Source organism: Sciurus carolinensis, chromosome 3 (genome assembly GCF_902686445.1).
Source record: "Sciurus carolinensis chromosome 3, mSciCar1.2, whole genome shotgun sequence".
NCBI lineage: Eukaryota > Metazoa > Chordata > Mammalia > Rodentia > Sciuridae > Sciurus > Sciurus carolinensis.
The window spans coordinates 60,081,425-60,107,803 of NC_062215.1; the positions used below are offsets into that span (position 1 = coordinate 60,081,425).

Consider the following 26,379-nt stretch of genomic DNA (forward strand, 5'->3'; position numbering starts at 1 on the left):
GATTGCTTTAGCTATTCTGGGTTTCTTATTCTTCCAGATGAATTTCATGATTGCTTGTTCTATTTCTGTAAGGTACGTCATTGGAATTTTCATTGGAATTGCATTGAATCTGTATAGCGCTTTTGGTAGTATGGCCATTTTGACAATATTAATTCTTCCTATCCAAGAACATGGGAGATCCTTCCATCTTCTGAGATTTTTTTAAATTTTTTTCTTTAGTGTTCTGTAGTTCTCATTGTAGAGGTCTTTCACCTCTTTTGTTAGATTGATTCCCAAGAATTTTATTTTTTTTTCGATGCTATTGTGAATGGGGTAGTTTTCCTAACTTCTCTTTCTGAAGATTCATCACTTATGTATAAAAATGCATTAGATTTATGAGCATTGATCTTATATCCTGCTACTTTACTGAATTCACTTATAAGTTCTAAAAGTTTTCTGGTGGAATTTCCTGGTTCCTCTAAGTATACCATCATATCATCAGCAAATAGGGATAGTTTGAGTTCTTCTTTTCCTATTCGTATCCCTTTAATTTCTTTGGTCTGTCTAATTGCTCTGACTAGAGTTTCAAGGACAATATTGAAAAGAAGTGGTGAAAGAGGGCATCCCTGCCTTGTTCCAGTTTTTAGGGGGAATGTTTTCAGTTTTTCACCATTTAGAATGATTTTAGCCATGGGCTTAGCATAGATGGCCTTTACAATGTTATGGAATGTTCCCACTATCCCTATTTTTTCTAGTGTTTTGAGCATGAAGGGGTGCTGTATTTTATCAAATGCTTTTTCTGCATCTATTGAAATAATCATGTGATTCTTGACTTTAAGTTTATTGATATGGTGAATGACATTTATTGATTTCCTGATGTTGAACCAACCTTGCATCCCTGGGATGAAACCCACTTGATCATGGTGCACTATCTTTTTAATGTGCTTTTGTATGCGATTTGCTAAAATTTTGTTGAGAATTTTTGCGTTGATGTTCATTAAGGATATTGGTCTAAAATTTTCTTTCCTCAATGTGTCTCTGTCTGGTTTAGGTATCAGGGTGATATTGGCTTCATAGAATGAGTTTGGGAGGGTTCCCTCCTCTTCTATTTCATGGAATCCTTTGAGAAGTATTGGAATGAGCTCTTCTTTAAAGGTTTTGTAGAACTCGACTGAGAACCCATCTGGTCCCGGACTTTTCTTTGTTGGTAAGCTATTGATGACTTCTTCTATTTCATTACTTGAAATTGGTCTATTTAAATTGTGTATGTCCTCCTCGTTCAGTTTAGGCAATTCATATGTCTCTAGAAACTTGTTGATGTCTTCGAAATTTTCTATTTTGTTGGAGTATAGATTTTCAAAATAGCTTCTAATTATGTTTTGTATTTCAATCGTGTCTGTTGTGATATTTCCTTGTTCATTCTGAATTTTAGTGATTTGGGTTTTCTCTCATCTTCTCTTTGTTAGTGTCGCCAAGGGTTTGGCCTGACTTTTGATCTTGCACTTCCTTCCTCTGATGAGCTGGACTCCCATCATTATTTAAGACTTAGGCTCTAAAGATATGCCTGGACGTTTTGTGGAAGGGGTAGGCTGTGGGCCCATAGACATGACTGGATTGTTTAATTGGCTAGCCTTGAACTATTTAGTATATGGATGTCTTTTCTCTTGTCCTTGGTAGCTTCCTGAGGGGTAACCTTCTCTGACTTGCCTATACTTGCATTAATTATCTCCTATGGAATACAGAATACAATCTAAAGTGTGAAGTAACTGTCTTTCCTGAGAAGATGAGTTGGGGGGTTAGGTTAAGGGTAAGAAGGGATGAAGCATTTGTTCATTCAGAAAATATTTATTGATAGCTACCACATGTGCTGAGTTCTAGGGACATGTCAAGAAATAATACAGAAGTTCTTTTTTCAAACTCAGGATCTCTCACATGCTGGGTAAGTACTCTCTACTGAATTACAACCCTGGCCCCTAGAGAAATTCTTGATCTCATGAAAAGCTCTTTAGTTTTAAAGGGGAAGTATGAAGAACACAACTCAGGTTTAGGCACTGCTAATCTGAGGTGTCTGGAATGCCTAATATTTGAATACATCTTCCAAATTATATTATTCTTGCATTTTTTCAAATATTATTTATGGTGGTATATCAAATACATTTTAAATTAATAATAACTGCAGAGCTCCCTCTGGTATGTGCTATTAATGAATTTAACACTTGTATAAAACATACCATTTCAACTTATTTAAAATTTTCATTAATGTTACTTTCTCCCACTATTTGTGTTTCTGGACATTACTAATTATGCTACAGAGGAACAGAAAACATTTATATGAATATAGTTTTAAAGTTTTGTCCAAATATGTGTTAAGATTATTGTTTTCCTGACTTTTACACCAGCAAATGGAATTATATTTGTTCTCTCTTCAGTTTTCTTTTCTGAATCTCCAAACCAGATAGGTTTTTAAGATATAGATTAAAGTGTTTAAAATTGAGACAATAGAAGAATATGAATTATTATGTCTAAAAATGACTATACTATATATAAGTTGTTTAGTTTTAGAATTTTAGCCTATATCACCTGCTGTATTGAAATTACACATAACCTGGTTGAAGTCAGGAATAGTGACATATGTTTTTTTAACATCCACCACAAAATATTGAATGAATATAAGTCATTCTCCCAGTGTTGGTCAGTAGAATTCTTAATTTTCCCACTGGAAGGCTCTGTGCATTTGGTCAGGAATAGAAAGAGGGGTTATATTTTTTAGGCATAAAATAAATTACACAAAGAAATCCACATCATGCTTTGAGTCCTTGGGTGCTTAAAATAAATTTGAGGGATGGAGAGAAGCTGAGTAGTTTACCTTCAAACAAATTGCAAAACAATAAAGACAATTTAGACTGTGTCCTCTTGTCAGAATTTCCCATTCCCCAACCCCAAAGCTGTTTTTATCTCTAAGTAAAACTTGTAATATTTGCCAAATAGAACTTTGGTTACAAGGATTAAATGAGATGGTATGTATAAAGTTTAGTTTTTAGCTGGTGATATAAAAGGAAATTAATGAGAGTAGTTGTTGTTACTGTGCAACAATAAAGCCATACTGATTTAGGAATAGACGATTGATAGAATGGAAGTCAGACTATACACATACCTCTGGAGTTATAATAATTTAATATGTGAATAAATTAAACATCACAAATCAGTTGGGAGTGAGGTAAGGAGTGAAATATGCAGTAAGTTGTGTCAAGGGAATTGCCTGTTTTCTTGGGGGAAAATTCTGTTAGATACAATGTTATAAAATGTATCAAAATAAATGCAGGTTGGATTAACATTATAGGTACATATCAACAGAAAGCACATAGGGAAAAGATCAAGAAATCTGACTACATAAACACCTAAAAACATTTTTAAAGCTATGGAAAATCATCCAAGTTAAAAGGCAAACAATAAATTAGGGAAATATTTGCAGAAAATATGAAAATGTTTATTTTCCCTATAAAGATCTAATAGAATTACAAAGAAAATACAGATCTTGGAAGATAAATATTTTAAGAATAAGCCAGGTATGGTGGTGCACACCTGTAATCCCAGTGACTTGGGAGTCTGAGGCAGGAGGATTGCAAGTTGAGCCTGAGAAACTTAGTGAGGCCCTCCCTAAGCAACTTAGCAAGACTCTCTCAAAATAAAAACTAAAAAGGACTGAGGATATGACTCAGAGGTTATGTGCCCCTGAGTTCAATTCTGTACAAAACTTAATAAATGCATAAATAAATATATATAAAAATAAGCCAAGATCATAATGGCAAGTTATAAAGGGCAAAAATGCAAACAAGGTAAACAGGAAAAAACAGCTTCAGCAATAAGCAGAAAAAGCAAAGCAAAATTGTCATGTTTTGCCTCTCAAATTAGCAAATGATTTAACATAATAAATACTTGAGGTGTTATGGTGAAATGGACACTGATTGTTTCCAAATTGAGACATAGTGCCAACTTCCTGATGATGATAGATAAAATTAGCAATATCATCAAATTCTAAAATATTCATATCTAACATTAAAATGTTCACTTCATAATTAGTAAAAAACCTGTTACATATTGAGAAATAAACTTCATAAAAAGGGAAAATCTCTGGGTTTTAGAAGCCTACAAAACTCTTCTCTAGAAATAATACTTACTACACATTCCTAGCAGAAAATATTCAATATTGTGAAGCTATCAGTTCTCCCTAGATCAAATTATAAGTTTAACGTAGAACTAAGTAATATCTCCATGGTAGAAAATTCCATTTGGCAAAATGCTGCTATCTTTAGTTAAACCGGAAGAGAAAACATGTGTGACTAATCAAGAAGGTTTGAGAGAGAATCAGAGCTCCTTCCCAGAAAAGCAAGCAAACCCAACTTTATGAAGCTGAGGCTGCAGTGCTGGCAACACCGTAGCACCAACACAGAATGGTGGAACAGAATATGAGGCTCAGACACTGAGTAATGTATGTGTTGTGGTTTGGATCTGGAATGTCTCCAAAGGCTCTTGTGTCAAAGGCTTGGTTCCCCCATGAAACAGTGTTCAGAGGTGAGACTTTGGGGAAGTGATTGAATCATGAGGGTTCTGACCCCATTAGTGGATTAATTCACTGAAGGCTGAATGGACTACTGTAAGGAGGGTCCTAGTTGGAGGAAGTAGAGAACTGGGTCATGCCCTTGGGGACTACATCTTGTCCCTGTCCCTCCTTCCTGGATGCCATGAGATGAGCAGCTTTAATCTGTCACACCCTTCCACCATCATATTCTGCCTCACATAAGGCTCAAAACAATGGAAGCAACTGACCATGGAATAAAACTTCTGAAACTGTGAACCAAAATGAATCTACAAATCTTTCTTCCTTTAAGTCATTCCTATATTTTAGTCACAGCAACAAAAATCTGACTACACAGTGTCTATGAGTGTGGTGTATGTGTGTGTTTGTGTATAATTTGTTAAAAGGTAACACTTCAAATTATTGAGAACAATTTTGGGACTCAAGCTATAGAGTTAAAAGATATATAAAGGTGTATTCCTACATCACATCATGTATTAAAATGAATTTGGAGAGAAAAATTATAAAATATGAAGTATATAAAATAAAGTCATAAGAGAAGTAGGAGAAAATAAGTGATAGTTTTTATAAACTTAAAAATAAGGAAAATAATTTCAAAGGTGACAGGGAAAACAGAAGTCATAAAGTAAATATTTATATATCCTACTACATAAACTATCAAAACACCATTAGCAATAAAGAGATAAAACTATCATAGGAAACATTTGGAGCATTTATGACAAATATCAATATTTGCATTAATATCAGAGAGAAATCTCAGCCTCATTCACAAAGAAGTGCAAACTAAAATAGTAAGGGAAATAGTGATTCAAGTATCACATTATAAAGATTTTTGAATGATAATATATAGGGTTGGTTAGGATAGGAAAGTGGCCGTCTCACACTGAGTTGATAGGAAAGTCAAATGATGCAATCTGTCTAGTTGAAGTCAAATTTATAAAAGTGTTGAAAATTCCAGGAAATTGTGCAAAGGCCTATCAAAGAATGGCTCTTGATAATGGAAAAATGAAAACCACCTAAAGGATTAAGATAGGGGTTTGATCAAAGAAATCAGGATGTGGTTATAAAAGGACAGTCATTACAAATTATGAAGCAGATGTATTTATTAATATGGAATCAAAAAAACAAAGAGCTTGTGATAGAAAGAAAAGCAGGAGAATAGGAAAGCTGTGGAACATGCAGAGAGAACAAACAGAGAAACAACATGTATCCCATTTGTTTACAATAAAAAAATAGAATGAAAATACCAACAACCAGACAGAAAAAGAAGGAACAGCTGGCTCCTGTTTGCAGGAGGCTGGCTCAACCCTGGACCTTCTCTTTTTGAACACCTTTTCCTTCCCCTCCTGACTTGGCTATAAACCTTGATAATGACACTACTGATACCACCCACTGTTAATTGGCCTCCTCCACTCTCCAAAGTCCCAGTTCCTTTCAGACTAAGAACCAAAAGGAAAGTAACCCTTTCCTAGGGGCCTTTCCCCCTGGCCTTATTAGCAGAAGACAATCTGTAAATCCATGGGCTTCCCTCAGCCCTTAGGTTGCTTTATCCTAAACTCTCATTTGGGAGCTAATTAGAGGATTCTGTTTATGGAACTCACAAGAACTTCAGTCTCCAGTCCTGGTCTTGACTGTCTCATTGGAAATAGTTGCTGGAGGAGAGCCTTCTGAGGCCCTGTGGAGCTGGGGAAGTTAACAAAGATTATTAATTAGTTTCCTCTTGTCTGATACACCAACATATACTGAAGAGTCTGGAGACTCAAGATTAATCCCAGTGTGTGGGGGAGACACGGTAGTTTCTACAGGTCTAAGCCCTTCACTAGTTCTTTCATAAAAGTGAAGTCAAGTATGGTACAAGGCCTGTAGCACTGACCAGAGGATTGGAGTGGTTATTATTTAGTGGACTTGGGTGGGTGAATCCATGCTCTGCCCCTTATTTGAGAGAGTGAGCACAGGTTCTAGGAATATGGTAATTCCTTCAACTAAAAGTCCAATGAAATTTCAACAGCTACACCATACATAACATCAATTTAATAATTCTGAAGCTCAAGTCACTTAAGCCTCAGAATATTTATTTCATAGATAAAAAAAACTGGAACCTGCAGAGCCAACAGGCCTGATGTCACATGGTGGTGTAATCCTGGGACCCAACACTCACTACTTGTCACCCAATGATGTCTTCACTGGGTGACTTGATGCAGCAAAGGCCTCAGCCTCCCAGCTTGCTCTCTGCCATATAGAAGATGTGGGAATCATATTTGCCCTTCCTGATATACGGGCCTGGACAAGCACCCTTAACTACCAAATAAATGTCTGAGCCCGGTTAGGGCCCTGCTTTCCTTATTTCCCCAGATTCTACAAACACAAAATCTAACAACAAAGTTAAATATTTTCTGGCTCATATTCCCAGGCTCCTTCTCAAGCTCACTTCCTTCCATTTTCATATACTTTTGCCTCGCAGGTCTTCACATCTCTTCCTGGCTCACTGCCACCACATCCAGTTTAGGCATCGGTTCAGTTGCTGATGCCCAAGAACCAGGTCTATCCATCAGAGATCTATGGTGGTGATTTGTTGATGGGTTTATGTACCTGTTCTCAATTTTGTTGGTGAGAACTATCCACTTACTTGCACATAGTCACTTATTTCTCTTTATGCCTTGGCATCCTGTGTGAGTCTGAGCATTTACCATGTAGTAGGTGAATGAAAAAAAAAATAAGACTGAAATTCATGGAAGAGACTAATTTTACAGATAGAGCAATTGAGTCTTCAAGAACTCACATAGGCTAAGGTGCTTTAGACCTGCATTAGAACTGGAGTCTCCATGTGTCCTGTTTATGACTTTCTTCATTCAGCTTTACTAACTTTTGTCTATCTGAAACTAGTTCCACCTAGAATTATATCACTCTGTGAATCTTGTTATTCAGCTATTTTCTAAAGACAGGGAGAAGGTAAAAACACTTGCATAGAAGCCACAACTTGGAGTTTGCTCTACTTTCTAACTTCACACACTCTAGCAAATCAACTAGCCTGTCTGCACCTTTTTATCTGTGAAATGAGGATTTTTTTAAAAACCTGACTTTATGACTCTCTAATCCTGGCCCTGGTTGATGCTGTGGATGACATTCAACTGTGCTGTTGCAATATCCAAATGAGAACGTAGATTTTAAAGTGCTTTGTAACAACTGTTATGTGCTATTAGAATAGTTATAGTAAATGTCCTAGTGCTAGGGTTCTCCTGAGTTCCAGAAGTGCTTTTCTCTGTGCTGGACACATGGTAGGGCTCTGGGTGTAGGCTGGAAGGGGGATGTAGAATGTGGGAGGTAGAATGGTTGTGATGCGTGGACACATCTCCAGGTAGACATATGTGAATGCTTAATTTCACAGGGGGGTCATGGATGGCCTCAAAAGGTCACAGGTGTGTTGAGGAATTACAAGAGATGGAATGTGTTCCTCTGGATATGAATCATCTGAAGTTGGGGCTGGTGTACTAAAATACTGTTTTTAGTGTCAGCAATCTATGAACATATGTTCACAAAGGGCACACATGCATCTCAACCAAGGTTGGTCACTATCTTCAACTGGACTTATGAAGACTCAAAACACGGCAGTAGGGCAGGGGTGCTAGAGATGAATAGATATTGAGGATGGTGCCAGATTAGGTTTGGTGTGGTGTGGAGCATGAGATTTCAGTTTTTAGGGCCAGGACATAGGGAGTGGCCAGAGGTCCACTGGGTGTATTCTCTTAAGGACAGGGACAGTGGTTTAGCTCTTAATTCAGAAGTGGAGAGATGGACAAAATAAGTACTTTATGTCTTTTCCAGACCACTGGATTTTGGAAAACTAGATGAAATTGCCTTGTAAATGATGGAGAGGCCAATGTACTAGTTTTCTCAAAAGTGAGGATGACAGCAGACACTTTGAAGACTGTGGAAAAAACACCACCTGTCAACTCACTCTACCACTTCCCACACCTTGACCATTCACAACTTATATGTGTGTGTGTGCTTTAGTTGTAGGTGGACACAATACCTTTATTTTATTTTACTGTGGTGTTGAGAATCAAACCCAGGGCCTCACACATGCTAGGCGAGTCCTCTACCACTGAGTCACAATCCCAGTCCCACCATTAACACTTCTAAAAATTTAACTTCTTTTTTTAAATTATAGAATTTTGTGAAAAACTTCAAATAATATCAGAGTAAATGGGATAAAATTCAATAGTCCTTCTCCATTTCCCAGTGCCTTCCAGATCTATTTCTCTCCATAGAGGGAACCACCACCAGCAAATGGATGCAATTCACCAGGATGTTCTTCTCCCCATTCAGATGCCACATCACCATCATTTCCTAAATTTAGCAATATCTGCTATATATCTTTTCAGGTCAATAATGAAGTTCTTCTTTTTTAAATAAAACTGTGCTTTTTATTTCAATTTATTTCATGAAACACAAATTACTCATATATGCATAGCAGAGTTAGAAACCATTCACTTTAGAACAAGAATTAAAGAAAAATAAACACTTTTGCTTAACTTATGATCACTTATTTATTATCACTATCCCACCTCTGTAATATATTCCCCCAGACTTTGGATGCAATAAGATGTTCTGTGCTCAGCTTTTGCCAACTAAGTGCTGTTTTTCTGATTGTTTGCAAGGAGATACTTTTTCAGCTTTAGCTTCAGGCAGTTTTTCTTAATTTTAAGAACTGATAATGAAGTTTATGCAGTCAGCAAAACTCCCTATTATTCCAAATACAATGATTGTTTTGCTGCATCACAAGAAAACTTCTTTTAAAAAAAATTTCCTTTATATCTTTATATTGTCTCAGTATTGGGCCTTTTAGGGTGTTGTGAAAACATCTAGAAGTTTCACTGACCTCTGACAGATGATAAGTTTCTTCTTATAGGTCATGTTTGCTAGTATCAGTTAATCCACAAGACTGCTAGAATATGGACTATCTATCTATTTGACTCTCTGTTGGGTGTTTGGGGAACATGGTATAACATAAGACATGGAATCTGTCCTGAAGGAGATTGTGATCTAGATGAGGAGAGCAAAAGAAGCTTCAAGAAATACAGAAATTATTTTGACATTGTCCTGCTGTGTGAGTCACAGAGAAGATTAAGAGCAGTGACTCCAATCAAAGGGTCACATGAGTCACCTGAAAGAGGCTGTGGTTGGGAGATGAAAATTGAGTTGGAGGTCCAGGAAAGAAAGATGGAGGGCCTTACACACCTGACATAATGAAACGTTCTCTTGCTTTTGGAGGAGGGTCTTGAGAATCAGCTCATACACTGGCATTTAAGTGTGTTCTGCCTACTGATGAGTTAGGAAGGGACACCTGGTTTTGGAAATAGGAGTCTGATGATCCTGTCCTGAAGGTGTTGGCAGGATGCTTGGACAGGTACCAACACTCTGCTCCTAGAGAATATGTGAAACCCCAATTCAACTTCACAATCCTAGAGTTATTTCTTAACAACAGATCTTTTAAATAGACCAAATAATATTTATCTAAAAAGGGGGACAAGCATTTTTCTTTTTATTAACATTTTAATATGTCAGTTGAGCAGTCATTTAATTTTTTTAAAAAGCACACACAAATAGTTCATCTTCCATTTCCTAACCCACATGATAATTTTCTCTCATTAGTCCATTTTCTATCTGCAACATAGATATTCCTTTACCTAAGCTCTTTAGCCTTTATCCTCAATCCAAGTCTATCCTGACCCATTAGACTCAACGCTGAAGATTTCCCCTGCCCACACCCAAGTCTTCAGTATACACAAGTTAGGTGGGTGCTCAAGGAGGGAGGGATATTTTGATACCCTTGCCTGCTCATGCCTGGGGCCTGTTCTCCACCAGCACAGTCTTCAGGGTGCCCTGCATGTCAGTGTTCTGGAGGCTCTCAATGACCAGGTTCAGCATGGGACAGAGGATAGTATTGAGGATGCAAATCCCCTTGTCCTTATCTGAGGCTGAGATGGAACCCAGGTGTGTGTAACTGAAGAAGCCAGTTCAGTAAATGATACAGACCACGGTGAGGTGGTTCCACACATGAAGAATGCTTCCTTCTCCCCTCAGCTGAGCAGATCCATAGTGCTGCAGCAGCAATGTGGGCATAGGATACTGAGATAAGGAACATGGGTATCACCCCCATAAAGGTGGCTCCCACAAATAGTAGCTCCTCATTGTGGTAGATGCTGAAGCAGGCAAACTTTAAAGGGAAGGGAGGTGACAGTAGAAGTGGTTGACAACATTAAGACCGAAGAAGTCAAGCACTGGCACAACCACTGTTGAGTCAGAGCATAGATGAAGGGGACTGTGCAGCAAATGCCCACTAGGGCACCCTGGACTTCACAGCTTATGCAGGTGCCGTAGGTGAGGGGCCAGCAGATGGCCAGGTGGTGGTCATAGACCATGGCTGTCAAGATGTGACAGTCCACACCAGCCAGAAGGTGGAAAAAGAAGAGTTGTGAAATGCAGGCACTAGGGAGCCAGGAGACACACCAGAACAGTGACAGTGATGCACCCAAAGTCCAGCAGAGACAGATTCCCCAGGAAGTAGTACATGGGGGTGTGCATTTGGGCTCCACAAGCATGGCAGCCAGGATGCTAAAGTTCCCCCAAATGTGACTACGTGGGCAAAGAAAAAACATGACAAAAACCATGGGCTGAAGTTCTCTATTTTCTGTCAGTCCAAGAAGGATGAACTCAGTGACAGCTCTCCTGTTCCCCCAGGAACCAGGCTCCCTAGGCCACTGCTGAGGAGTGTACTGAGGAGGAGACTCAGACCTGCCAAGGGTGGAGAATGGCACAACCTAGGCATATGTTCTATGCCTACTAGATGGTGGAGTGCTGTGGCTAGAACATCTAATATCAGAATGGATACCAGCTTAGACAGTGATCAGGTTCCCAAAGGCCCCACTCTGCCAGACTTTTGCCCTTTAGTTACTGGTTCAGAGAGAGATCTAGGGAATCCCATGGAAGGTCCTGGGGTAAAGGGAACCATTCCAGGGAGCCAAGACTGTGGCCATTTACCAACGCATTATGGTAAGGTTTCAGTATTTTAACAGCTATTGAGACCACATCAGTGTCTGGTGACTGAATGTCACCTATGATGAGAGAAAAAAAATTAATAAGTAAATGAGGTTCTAGAAAGCACATACCTTAGGGAGAATAGCAACATAAAGTAGAAGGGAAGGAGGACAGGACCCAATGAAATCAAGAGACATGAAAAAGATTAAGGAAAAAGAGAAGAGGGAACAGGAGGATTTAGGAAATTATTAACATTTTAAGGTGTATACACTGAGTACAAACACTTCATTTTTTAAAATTCTCATAAAACTTTATAGAGTAACTACTAGGATTTCTATGTAACTAGGACACTGAGATTTAGAGAGGTTAAATAAGGATGCTAAAGTCATCAAACTAGAGAGAACTGTTTCTCAAACCTGGCACTATCTGACTCCTAGCCTATACTTCAATGCTATATTACTCAGACGTTGTTATTGAGGATTTATTAATGACATTGTGTATCATAAAGAAAATAATGGAACTTCTGAAGTTTTAGGTATAAGGATGTCTACAATAATCACAGATGTCAAGACCCTACTCTTTCATCCTTTTGTTCAATATTTATTTGTTCAATATCATAGTGTTCTGGATATATTTTGATGATAAAACTAAAAACTGGGCATGAGGTGTGAGAGGAAGAGAAGGACAAAAATTATTTCAAAGTTCTTGGGCTGAGAAACTGGAAAGATGTATTGCTAATAAATGTCACCAGGAAAACAGATGAGTTTGTGCGTGCATGTTAGGGAGGAGGAATCAGGAACTACTCCAAGGGAAAAGAGAAGAACTGAAGTCCCAGAGAGTATTGAGGTGGTTTCCACTCCATCACATGTGTCTGGGTACCTGAATTGTTGAGGAGTGATCCCAGGTATGACTGGGGAAGGGTCTTCGAGGCCTCCTTCTTCTGGATTCTTGCATACGCTGGGCCACCCTTGCTCCATTACTAGCTTTTTTTATTTTCAAGAACACTGATCCCCTTCATACATCAAAATTTCAACTCTCGATTCTCAACCCCATCTCATCATGCCAACTTCTCAATGTGGTTTTCCTTATGCAGTCCAATCTTTACTGGAGCTTGCCCTCCTGTTACATCATAGACAATAGTAACCTGAATCATTCCAGTATTTTCATATATGGAAAGGGACAAGAAGCATTAAGAGAAGTAGTTTGTCCTGAATCATGAGAGAGCCATTCAGAATCAGTAGCACAAAACACAGAGCATAGATTATGCTAATAGGTTACCATAGGAGAGCCTCTGCATTCCCAACACCTCCATCCTCTCCTTTTCTACAAAAACTATTGGCTATCTATTGCCAGATGGATGAGAAAAGTCAAGTTCAAAACATAATTTGACTATGGTCACATGTCGAAGTTTGTTCTGGAAAGAGGGCTTATTCTTTTTCAGCCAATTCCTGCTGTGTGCCAGGGCCCTTGCCATGTTATGAACATGTAGTTTAGGTATATGTTCATTTTCTCTTCCCTTTCAGTGACTCAGGGTGAACATCTCATCATTATAGTTCAATACCAACTCTGGAATTTGATATCACTCAGTCATTTATTCTTCTATAGGCCAGGAAAAGGCCACTTGAAGTTCATTAATGATAGGAAGGTTGGAGTGCTCAGCAGGCCTGTGGGTCCCTCACCTTCCTGTGAGTCAGCTGGGCACCTGAGTTTTGGTTCTCAGAAGGCAGTGAGTGCCAACCCCATTCAAGGTTGCTGTCTCCAAAAGGCTTATGAATGGATTGAGGCAGTGGCCCATAGAATCTGTCCTAGTGTTCTCTCTACTCTGGAGCTAATTAACGTGGAGAGGCCCTAACATCAAAGTTCCCCAGAGACTGCACAAGAAGCCAGAGACCACAAACAACCTTAGTCCTTGAGGATTTCTCTTATCTGCCTAGTATTTTGGACTCTTAAAGAAGCATTACTCCAGCCTCCTAATGTTTCCAAAAAGGAGAAAACCTTAGATCTGCAGTCTGGTGACTACAGCTTCCTCCTTTTTGGAAACATTAGGAGACTGGAGTAATGCTTCTTTAAGAGTCCAAAATACTAGGCAGATAAGAGATTGCACATCTGAAAAACTGCAATCCAAAGAGCTCTGATGACTTGCCAAGTCCAGAGAGAGGGTTCATGTTTGGAGCTCACGTTGAACCCCAGATAATGACAGATTTGGGTACATTTTTTCTCATTTATTTTGCAAATTTTTAAAGGTGTAATTTTTTAAAGTTGGTTAAAGTAAGGTATAAATGTAATTGTAAAGTTTTATGGGTTTGAGAAAATATTCAGTGGTGTCTATAGTACCTCTATCAATATAGAGAACATTTCAGTGATTCCCCTCAGGCGCCTGATGGTCCTTTGCCATCAGTCTCCTCTTCACACCTTAGTCTGTGGCAACCTCTTATCTCACTTCTGTCCCTATGGATTTGCCTTTTTGGGAGTGTCTCTGTTATAATTTGGATCTGGATTGTCCCCCAGAGGCTCGTGCTTGAAGACTTGGTTCCCAGTGCAGTGATGTTCAGAGGTGGAGCTTTGTGGAGTGACTGGATCATGGGAGCTCTGACCTCATCAGTGGATTAATCTTTTGATGACACTAGTGGGAGGTGGTGGAAACATTAGTTGGTGGGACCCAGTTGGAGGAAGTAGGACACCAGGGGTGTGACTTTCATTCCTTCAAATCCCTTTGTATCTCACTTTGTCAAGGATCTCCTAGTTCTTGAGTGTCTCCACCATCTTCCCTTTAGTTGATGTTTGCCTACCAGCATATAAACACACAGTTCCTCTCATCTTCAAATAAAACTTAAAAAAAAATTCAAGTCTCCCTTAATATTTGTTTCTCCATGGGCTACCTTGGTACATCCTTTCTTCTAATCACAGCTGAACTTCTCCAAAGAGTCGTTTTCATCTTTGATCTTCATTTCCTGACTTCCCATTTACTGGATCCTCCAATTGCACCCCCTCCTTCTCCCACCACCTCTCTCCAAGTGCCCTAGAAGAGGTCATATGCTGCTGGAATGGCCTCCCTATCAACTTGGCAAATACCCAACACATGGCTTCATCTTCATCTCCTCATTCATTAGTTACAAGCACTTGCCATTTTATTTTTTAAAAAATTAGAAATATAGACATATAACATCTTTATATGATTTTCCCCCTAGAATTTCACTATATAAACACACACATTTAACTGAGCACTGAGATATAATATTTGTCATATCATATTGACAAGGACAGAAGTAATCAGTCATTGGAAATGTCAATTGTTCAACCTCTTCTGAATGCCAATCTGGCCAAATATTGTCATGTGCCTCGGAGAACTGGAAACTCCACTCAAAGATTTTATCCTTAGCCATTAGAAGAGTTTACCCAGGCAAATGTACAGGAACACTTGTTTCAGCTTTCCAGATTATTTGTACCAACCAAGGTTCACTAATACAAGGTAATTAAATCCATTTTACTCCATCCATTCAAAGAAATACTAAAAACCAAAGAAAAAGATGAAGAAGGCCTACATTTAATATCAGGTATTCAGCTACATTATTATTTACAGAGTTTTAGATGTAGAACAATTTTTCTTTGTAAATATATATTATGAATAAAAAATTTTAACATATGTATGCTAAATATTCATAATGATTATTTATGAATGGTCAACCTGTGGGTGAATTTTATTTTGTTCTTTGGGTGTATGGTTTTGTTGGTTCTAGTGGTGGTCATACTGGGGATTTAACCCAGGGGTGCTTTGCCACTGAGCCACAGCTCCAGTCCTTTTTGTGGTTTTTGTTTGTTTTGTTTTTCTTTATTTTGATACATGGTCTCATTAAATTGCTTAGGGCCTTGCCTGCTAAATTGCTGAGGTTGGCTTCGTGATCCTCCTTTGTGATCTGAGGGACTGGATTTACAGGCACATGCAACCACACTCAGCTCTTTTTGTATTTTCTAACTTTTCAATAAGCACACATTTTTATGCATTATGAAAACAGTTGTTTAAAACTACAAAACCAATAAATAAAGTCTTCCTCCTCATAGCAATGTGCAGAGAGGGGCTGGTTTCAAGTTTAAGTCAGGGTTACAAAGATCTCCATCCAGTCAAGGAGATTTTTCCATGTGAGCCAAACGCCTTTCTCTAATTAACTGTTTCAGATTTATTTTTTGTTGTCAATGGTCCAATATGAAGATATTTGACCTCCTCCTTGTGGTTTTCCTAAACAGTGTCTGTTCTTTCAGAATTGGGTTTTTAATTTTCTTTCTTCTTATAGGTTTATTTCTTAAAACTGATAATCTATAATTTCTCAACCTGGACCAGTTGCTTTGGAACAAATCAAATTTGTTAAGGAAATAAAAACTTCCTAATCACATTTTCATGGTTCTTTTCATAATTTTTACTCTATATTGTCCATATAACCTCTTCACTTTAAGATACCCTTTCTCCTACAAATAGTTTATTACTTTTTTATTGTTTATTATATTTAGTTAGACATGGCAGCAGAATGCATTTTGATTCATTGTACACAAATGGAGTACAACTTTTTATTTCTCTTGTTGGACACAATGTTGACAGGCAATAATTACAGGGGTAGCTCACACCTGGGCTCGAATCCAAGCTGTGACGTTCATTAGCTTTGTAACTTTTTGCAAATTATTCAAACCTTCTGAGATTCAGTTTTATAATACACTATTTGTAAATTTGTATGTACCTCAAAACGTTATGGGAACTGAATGAGCTAACAGAGGCCACTCCCTTGGAACAGTGGCAGGCACGTGGTAGTTGAGGTGTAAGTGATGACTCTCATCATTTTTACTGCACCTTTCTCCTGAGCTGGTCTCTGACCCCATTCCATCATACCCACACTCTATGTCCAGTAATCACAAGGCTTCTCAGAAGCTTAAGTAGAGCCATGACACTTGTTAAGACCAGAGGCAGGCGATGTCACTTGGGGAGCAACTTCCCTGTGAGCACTCTCCACAGGTTGCCTTTTGCATCAGGGTTCCTGAGGCTGTAGATGAGTCAGTTGAGTCTGGGACTGACAACAGTGTTGAGGATGCCAATGCCCTTGTCTTTGTCTGAAGCCTACAAAGAACCAAGTCTCATGTAGCTGAAGACACCTGTTCCATAGAAGATGCCCACTACAGTGAGGTGGGAACCATATGTGGAAGAGGTTTTCTTCCTGACCTCGGTAGAGCAGATTCATAGCACGGCAGCCACCTTGTGGGCATAGGACACCATGATGAGGACCAAGGGGGCCACACCCATGAAGGCTGCTGCTGTAAAGGGCAACTGTTCATTGTTGGGTGCTGGAGCAAGAGAGTTGGAAGACCTGGGGAAAGTCACAGTAGAAGTGATTGATCACTTTGGGGCCACAGAATTTAAGAGTGGACAAGGCAACAGTTTGCATCAATGCATTGGTGAAGGAAAAGACACATAATGTGCCTGCCCCCTTTCTACATTCCCAACCCATATGGGTGTTGTAGATGAGAGGTTGGCAATTGGCCAGATAGTGGTCATTGGCTGTAAGAGTCAGCAGAAAGCAGTCCATCCCAGCCAGAAGATGGAAGAAGAGTTGTGAGAGGCATGCTCTACAATGAATGGTCATTTTATTGGACACAAAATGCCTTCATGTGGCAGGGACAGTGACATTAATGCTCCCAACATTTATGAGGAAAGATGAGTTTCCCAAGAAGGCATTTGAAGTCTAGGTTCCATAAAGATGATGGCAAGGATATAAAATTACCATGAATAGTAGCTACATAAGGAAGAAGGAAGATGCAAAGAGGAGCTGTGGAGCTGGAGTCTCTGTTAAGCCCAGCAGGACAAACTTAGTCACAAATGAATCATTTCCTGAGGCTCCCAGATCCATGACTCTTCCACCTGCAGTAGTTGGAGCAAAGTTGGAGGGCACCAATGGTGGTAAAAGGAGAATGAGATCTTTATCATCAAGTGTGGCAATGTCCAGGAGAGTGAGGACACACAGTTTAAGGAGGAGAAAGTTAAAGACTGAGATGTAATAAGAAAAGTCTTCATAAATCTGACTCTAAGTGGGCAAGAACAGAGGCATTGAGCCTACACAAACATAGACAGATGAACTGACCAAAGAGGAACAAAGGTGACATTTGAAAGTTAGAGGAAGAGATAATTTTCCTGAGACCAAAGTTCCAGGAAAGAAACCACAAGTCTGCAGATGGTGGCATGATATTAGTTAGGGGTGCACAAGAGCCCAGAAGATGAAAGGGAAGCTTTGGGAGAAGGGGTAGAGGTGGTCCCCATAACCTGCATCCCCACAAACTCCACATATGCATGTCATCATATAGTCATCCCATGGTAACCTCAAGAGTTGGTTCCAGGACTCCGAAACTGGCAGATGATGCTCAAAACCCATAGATAAAGTAGGATAGTTTTGCATGTAATCTATGCACATTCTCCCACATACTTAAATCATCTCTAGATTATATATATATATATATATGTGTGTGTGTGTGTGTGTGTGTGTGTTATATATATAACCTAATACAATGTAAAAGTTACGTAAATAGTTATAATACTGTATCGTTTAGATAATAACTAGGAAACAATTTTGTACTTGTTGAGCACAGATGCAATTTTTTTCCAAATTTTTATCCATGATGAGTTGACTCCATGGATATGGAACTTGTGGAGACAGAGGACTGACTGAGTGATGAATAGTGCCCTCTGGTCCATAAAGGGTCAATTGCCATCTGTGGGTCTGACCTTTCTGCATGGACATGTTCTTATCATTACCTCTGATTCAGACTCTACAAAGTTAACTGTCCTCTTTCCACTCCATCTGCTCTTCATTGAGCTATTTTGGTTAAAACTTGCCATCCTCCCAGTTAGTGTGGCTCAAAAACATAGTCTTCCCTAACTCTACCTCTCTCTGCTCTCTCAAAAATACCCAAGTCCCTCTGTAACTCTTGCAAGGGAAGGAAAAGCCATTCCAGAGTCCAGAGAACTTCGCTTTCATAGAAATCTAGTTGTGAGTGTGCAGCGAAGGGTCTGGGAAGGCACTCACCTTGTTAAGAAGAATTTAACAGGCCCTTCATTGGCAAAGAAGAGGAACAGTCATGCTAGCCCAGTGGACTCCACAGAAGGAGAGCTTACAAAGGGCTGATGGACATAGGGACAAACAACTTTGCTCACATCATTTCCACATTGGGATTTTTCTCCTTCACATTGTTATCCCTTGGAGGCTTCAGAAATTAGTGCCTTCTAGGGGGACCCAGAGTCAGGTAAACATCTGCCTTTTCCAAACAGATAATGATCTTCAGTACCTTTAAGTTGTTTTGAACTTTCTCATTGTTTCCAGTTACAATCTTCATGAATACAGAAAAAATTATTCATTTATTTTACATATGGGTTTTAGAACACTTATTAAGAATCAGCAATCTTATTCCCAGCATTTTATTGAGTTAAAATTATTCTTAAAAGTCTTACAGTCTAGGAAGTCATGCAGTGTTGGAAACGGAGATGAGATTTAGGGTTTCTGGTTTAGTCCAGGCTGGCATTTTAAAAGAGGAAGTGACTTGAGACCCTTTAGCATTGCCTGCAACAGGGGGAGAAGAGGAAGGTGGAGTCTGGGGTGAGATATGCTCCTAGTTCAACCTTGGAGTAGTGTCCTTGCCAACATCTCTCAAGGTCACCTCACATCACATTACCATCCTCAAATCCAGCTTCTCTTCTAGTCTCACACAAATGTCTTCCCTTTTTCTCTGCTCTCATGGTACAATGTGGACCCTATACCATCTGGTTCTAGATGTTTTCCAGCCTCATGCCTCCAACATCATAAAGGTTTAGAGCATCTTCTAGACCAGGACCACCCTACTTTTACTAAATCCTGAAAGTGAGTTTAGGCAGCAAAATAAATTTTAACAACTCCTTGCTCATTAATAAAGATTTCCCACTGGCTTAAAGCTGTCACAGGTCAAGAGGGGTTGGTAGAGAATTAGGATGAGTTGAGATTCCTGTTGACAGCTGTCTGTGTAAGGTACCTCTAGGTTACAGGAACCAAACAGAACCCATCATATGTATTTCCTTCCAATGGCTTAACAGAGGTTTGTTTTCTTTCTAGAGGTTTCCATTTGTCACAAACTGGTAACCTGGGAAGCTCAATCTGGGAAGACCGATTTCAGGTCTTATGTGTTCTTGGAAATCCTCCATAAGTTCTGGGGTCTGGGACAGGTGACCTTCCTTTAAAGTCTCACAGCAATCTGAAGAAAAATGTGTGCTGGTGACCCTCAATTATCTCCATCCCAGACACTGTTGGCTCTCATTCCTGTGTTTGCATATTTCTATGTGAAGAACCCACAGGAATCTCAAGAAGTATAAGTGTATTGTGTCCCCCTTTTATACAAAACTGTATGTGTGTGCATGTGCACACACACAAACTAATAGAACCACATGACTTATGGTGGAAACATTTACAAATAAAAGGTAGCAGAAAACAGTGATCCCCTGCACCTCCCTGTCCCACACAGAATGAAGTCCAGGGTGAGCCTCACTAGACTGGACACACAATGGCAAGCTTTTCAGTAGAGAGGCACTCCACCCCCACAAACACTGTTCATATTTATAAGAACTGGGAGTGGTAGTGGGAGTAGGAGTGGGAGAACGTAGGCAAGTGGCATAACAGCTAGTGCTTCCTGGATGAGGGTATAATTGTTTAAACAGGGCAGGCTCCAGTGAAGCTCAGCCACCATTAGTCCATTCTTCCACTGAGCTGCTGACCTCTTAGCTACTAAGAAAAGAGATGCTACTCCTCACTCTCTAATGGAAATGGGAATGTGCCATTCAGTTATTGAGCAACCATTATTTCAGTCGGGCAATGTGATAGTCAAGACATGACCCAAAACAGACATGGTCCCTGCACACATGGAGTTTACTGCCTCATGAAGAAGTCAGTGTGTTAACCAGTTATCCCCTGATCACTGTGTCTCTGGATGCCATGAGTGTTTGCAAACGTACACGCATTCACACACATGCATTTTAATATTTTATTTTGTCCATGCAAATACAAGGGGTTGAGTAAAATTTTATTTTCAGCTTTCTTAATAACCAATCTTTATATTTGAGCATCATTTAATGTACTATTCTTCAAAATGTTATGATTTTCTGATCTGCTATAATTTGCATGTGTTAAAATTTACTTAAACAATGGACATTTAATTCCCAATATTTCACTATTATCAATAATGCAACCATCTCTTTGCATCTCTGATTTTTGTCCTACATCCTGAGAAGTTTTTACCCTCTAATTTGTGTCTCATCCACTAATAGTCCACATTCACAAGATTAGATTCCTGTTATCTCCTGACAAAACAAAATGACTTAATTACTTATATTTTATATAAGAGAAAGAGAAACACATAGTCTTCATATCCCCTACATGTTTTTCTGTATCTTTGTTGTAAGGGAGTTCTGACTAGCAACTTGAGTTTTTATTATTTATTGTTTCTTTTTAATTATACATGAGTATAGAATTCATTTTAATATAATTATACAAGCATGGAATATATCTTATTCTAATTAGAAATCTATTCTTTTGTATGTACACTGTTGTGGAATTCGCTATGATATAGTCATATAAGAACATAGGTAAATCATTTCTGGTTCATTCCACTGACTTTCTTTTTCCTATTCCCCCTCCCATCCCTTCATTCCCTTTTATCTAATCTACTGAACTTCTATTCTCCCTCTCATCCCCCTTATTGTGCATTAGGTTCCATATATCAGCAAAAATATTCAACCTTTGGTTTTAGGGGACTGGCTTATTTCACTTAGCATGATAGTCTCTAGATTCATTCATTTACTTGCAAAAGTTATAAAGTCATTCTTCTTTATGGTTGAATAATGTTCCATTTGGTATAAAATACCACATTTTCTGTTTGTAGGACACCTGACTTTGTTCCAAAGCTTAGCTATTGTGAACTTGGTTTCTATAAACATTAATTTTACTGCACCACTGTCACAATATCCTTTGGATACTATTTTAGTAAGCTTTTTCACTGCTGTGACTAAATGATCTGACCAGCACAATTATAGAGGAGGAAAGTTTTATTTGGGGATTAACAGTTTTAGAGAATTTAGTTCATAGAAGACTGGTTCCATTCCTTGGGGCTTGAGGTAAGGCAGAAGATCATGGTGGAAGAGCATAGCAAAGGAAAACATCTTGCATCATCAGGAAGCAGAGAGAGAGAGATACAATCCACTCTTCAGATACAAAATATATACTCCACAGCCATGCCTCAATTCCCACCTCTTCCAGTCACACACTACCACTTCAATTAATCCCATGTGGGATTAATTCCCTGATTGGGTTAAGACCCTTACTACCCAATCATTTCTCCTCTGAACCTTCCTGTATTGTCTCTCATGTGAGCTTTTGGGGGACACCTCAAACCATAACATCCAAACCATAACAGATATATACCAAGATGGATTACTGGGTCAAATGGTTGTTCCATTCCTATTTTTTTGACGAATCTCCATATTGCTCTCCAGAGTGGTTACACCAATTTGCAGTCCCACCAGCAATGGATGAGTGTGCCTTTTTCCCCATATTCTTGCTAACATTTATTATTACTTGTATTCTTAATAATTGCCGTTCTGACTCAAAAAACTTAGCACAAAAACCAAAAAACCTAATCAATGAATGACCAAAAACTGACCAGATGATTCTCAGAGGAAGAAATATAAATAGTCCAAAAAAGATATGAAAAATGTTCAGCATCTCTACCAATTAGAGAAGTGCAAATTAAAACTACACTGGGGTTTTAAATCACTCCAGTCAGAGTGGCAGTTCTCAAGAATACAAGTGACAATAAATGGTTGTTTGTTTGTCAACAGAGGTATTTAATGTAGTTAACTATGAAAGAAAAGGAAAAAGGCATTTATTTGGTAAACATGGCAAGTTCAGAGACCTCATGTAATAAAGATCATGTGGTGAAGGGAAGCAAATTTCTTTGTATTTTTAGACAATTTAATCCATATCAGTACTTTTGAGGATGATAATGATAACAATGATGATGATGATGATGATGATGATGATATTTACATATAGTTGACAGGGATGTGGATTTTATTCAAGAGTATGAGGTTGCAACAATGCCCACACTTTAGGTGCCCGCAGTGCTAAAATATTCTGTCTGTTTTTCTGATTATTTTTCTATTTGACTAATAATACTTTGCCCCATTCATTTTATTTAATGCATTTCATAAACACAACATTAATAGAGGTATAATACATTACACATGCAGTGGTGCTCTTAACTTTAGAATCAGAATTACTTTATCTTGGAATTCAGACAAACCTGGCAGCACTGGATCCCACCAGAGTCAATATGCATGGGGATGATAGAGCTTCCTGGGAGAGGGCAGACCAGGCTTATATGCCCATGTTCAGTGACAATGGGTAGAACACCAGAAAAATCTTGTTTTCTGGTGCCATTCCTCTTTGACCCACCTCTCAATATGCTAGATTCAAGGAAAAGAGCTTCAGTAACAAATTCTGTATAAAAGATATGTATAAGAGGGATAAGCCAGTAGTCATTTGCTTTTGGAGTGCTTATTTCACTCAGTATTTTTTGTGTGGTTCTCTACACCAGTTCATATAACTGTTATTCATTTATATCCATGGCTGCATCGTGTTGTAAGGCATCAGTGTTCTATGATGTATCATTTCTTTTCTATTTGAAGATATTCTGCTTCTGTAAATACTCTTGCACACATCTCCTCATGCACACATTCAAGAATTTCTCTAAGGTCTCTAAGAAGTAATAGAATTAATGCAACTCAGATTTAAAGGAAAAAAATTATTTTCTAATGTGCCCCTCACATATGTTGAACTTCCTGGGACCCTCCCAGTGCCACCACGTTTATCTGAGTTCCAAGGGAAAGTAATTTGATTCTCAAGTTGAGAGTACCACTGCCTATGCAATATTGTTACACCTGTATTAGTTTTTATTTATGGAATGCAATAAAAAATGAATGGGAAAAGTATATTCAATCAAACAAAAATAATCAGATAGAGAGACATCAGAGTACAATTTGATGGTATCAACTGCAGTGTGTAAGAGTTTTTCTTGCTCTCTGTTATTATTAAAACTTGATATTATCTCACTTCTTCATTCAGTTCAACATAGTAAGTATAAAATGGTATTTACTTTGTGATTTTACCCTGCATTTGCTAGATTAGCAATAATTCTGTATTTTTTTTCTATGTTCATTGACCATTGTTGTTTCCTCTTCTGTGAGATTTCTGTTTATATGCTTTGCCTGTTTTCTCTTGAGTCTTTGTCTTTTTTGGTTACAAAAGTTTTTAATATGTTTAGACACTTCAGAATAGCTATATGTTATGAAATAATTTTAATTCATGACTTGTGGTTTTACTTATTAAACAGTTTGAAATTTTAGTTAAAGCTAATTTCTCAGTTTTTTAAAAATGATATTAGTGCTTTGGGGGCTTCATAAGAAGTATTTACCTCCTAAAAATTTAAGTATACTCCATAGAATATAGTTAAGAACATATTATGTTTAGAATTTATTATGTGTTAGAATATATTTAAGATTTTACATTGTTACTCTGCAATGTAAGCATCTCATCTACCTGAAACTGGACTTTGTGCTCTGAACGTGCAATGAGAAAGAGAGTATCTTCTTTTCCTTCATCGAATCTCGGTTGTCCCAGGGCTATTTACCAAGGCACCTGTTTCCTACTGTTCTGTAGTCTACCCATGCCATGTGTCAAATTTCCACATTTTATTGATAGACCCTCTATTGTGTTGTTTTGGTTCATTACTCTAATTTTGCTCAAATATGGCCTGTCTTGATTACCATGCCTTTAACATATGCTATAATGGGCAGGAACTGCCTAGTAAACAGAAAGTTACACCATGGGTGGTGGCAGTTTTTAACTGGGCTTGGGATCCAGAGCAGAGGTCTGGACTTGCCAGAGTGAGCATGCCTCGAATGTGTCCCCAGGCTGGTTCATGCCTAATAGGTACCAGGCACTTTGACAAGTCTAATGGCAAGCATCTGAAGGTGGCCACTAACTCTTTCCCAACTGACTAGCATCCTGTATGTGAAGATGTCCAGGACTGCATCATGAAGGAGCTGCAGAGGGTGACACCACCATCAGGGTTTTGAGGACAGAGACAGAGCCCCAATGGTGGGATGATGTTCCTCAATTGCTTTTGAAGAATTTGAAAGAAGAGGGAAGGGAAAATCTTGTGGAAAAGTTGTTGAAATCATGTTTTGGGGTTTGAGTTCCAGCTCTGCCACTTCCTGGCTATATAATATCAAGTAAGTTACTAACTGTCTTGAGTCCCAGTTTCCTCTGTTGTAAAGTATAGCAAATAATCAAGCTTCATCAAAGACTTGTCAGGAAGATTAGGTGAGAATAAGCACAAAAATAAAGTAACTATTAGTGATGGCTATTTGATCATTACTATTAATATTTATAAGTACATTACATATGTTATTTTTTATAATTCTCAGAACAATGCAGGTGGTTGGAAATATTATTCTGTTTTCACAGATGAAGAAACTGATGACCAAGAAGTTCAGCAGCTGGTCCTAAGTAAGCTAAGTCATGATTAACAAATGGAAAAAACTAGTTTGACTATAGACCAACCACACCAGTGTACTTCGTATTGCCCCAAGCTGCCCTGGGTAAATATCAAGAACTGGGGTCCTATAGCTAGGGAAATGCAAGCTCTCCATCTGGTGAGAAATTAGGGTTGAAATGGAGCAGGACACTGAAGAAGAGTCAACCTTTCTACAATATCTGCCCATTAATCTCATTACCAGGACCCTCAACTTCTAATTAGACCTAGAAAATCATAGTATGCAGCAACATCCCTAGGGACCCTAGAACCCACTAAACTCAATTCAGCTCTTCTAATATCACCTCCAAATTCATTATGGGATTCCCCCCTCAAGATGCAATTCCAGCAGCCCCCACTAACAAGGTGGAAACAATTTCGTTCCTGAGGACCCATTATGAAACCACATTTGGAGAAAGCATCTCCCTTTTGTCTCTTTCTTCCACCTCCTTCTCACCTCCAGGTCAAGGCAAACCTAGGGGTTGGCTAAGAGCTTACCCTCTGGCCAGAAATAAACCATTTGGTCTGGGGATGCTGGTCTGGCTTTTGCACTACCATTAACTCCATGGGTGACTTTGGAAAGATGCATAAACTCTGTGGGCTTCCTTATCCTTGTTTGAAAATGAGATGAATAACCCTTTATTTACTCCATAGAACCAAGATTAGGGGTGAAGTAGGGAATTGTGTAAAATCTTTTTAAGAAATATCAAAAGTGTCACAAAGTCACAAAGCACCATTACTGGATTCATTAGACACTTAGGTTGTTTATAGGTTTGTGGCTCCCCAGACTCCCTCTTCTTCCTGGGAGAGCTAATTTCTGAGGTCCCCATGGCATAACATCGCAGTGGATGGAGCTCCAGGACAGGATGATCTCATCTATCTTCCACTTTCTTATATATTGTCCTTCCTTGTTCTCTGGGACTAGTGCCCGAACAGTGCCTCAAATTCTTTCTTTCCCTTCTGCAGAAACTTTGCTGGTTATTTTACCTGCAACAAGGTGAGTAGTCTCCAGCAACTTGAGGCACCAAGTTGTTACTAAGTGAATCAAACCTCTCATTTTACAGAGGTTTCTGTAGGGAGAGTCTTGCTCAGGGAAACACATCAGAAGAGAGAAAAGGCTA

At 38.7% G+C, this 26,379-nt stretch overlaps 2 pseudogenes; both read right to left on the bottom strand.

Annotated features, from left to right (window-relative positions):
* Positions 1-10,414: 10,414 nt before the first annotated feature.
* On the bottom strand, positions 10,415-12,591 carry LOC124979397 (olfactory receptor 139-like; annotated as a pseudogene).
* A 3,983-nt stretch (positions 12,592-16,574) lies between these two features.
* Positions 16,575-17,502, bottom strand: LOC124979398 (putative olfactory receptor 3A4; annotated as a pseudogene).
* Positions 17,503-26,379: the final 8,877 nt, after the last annotated feature.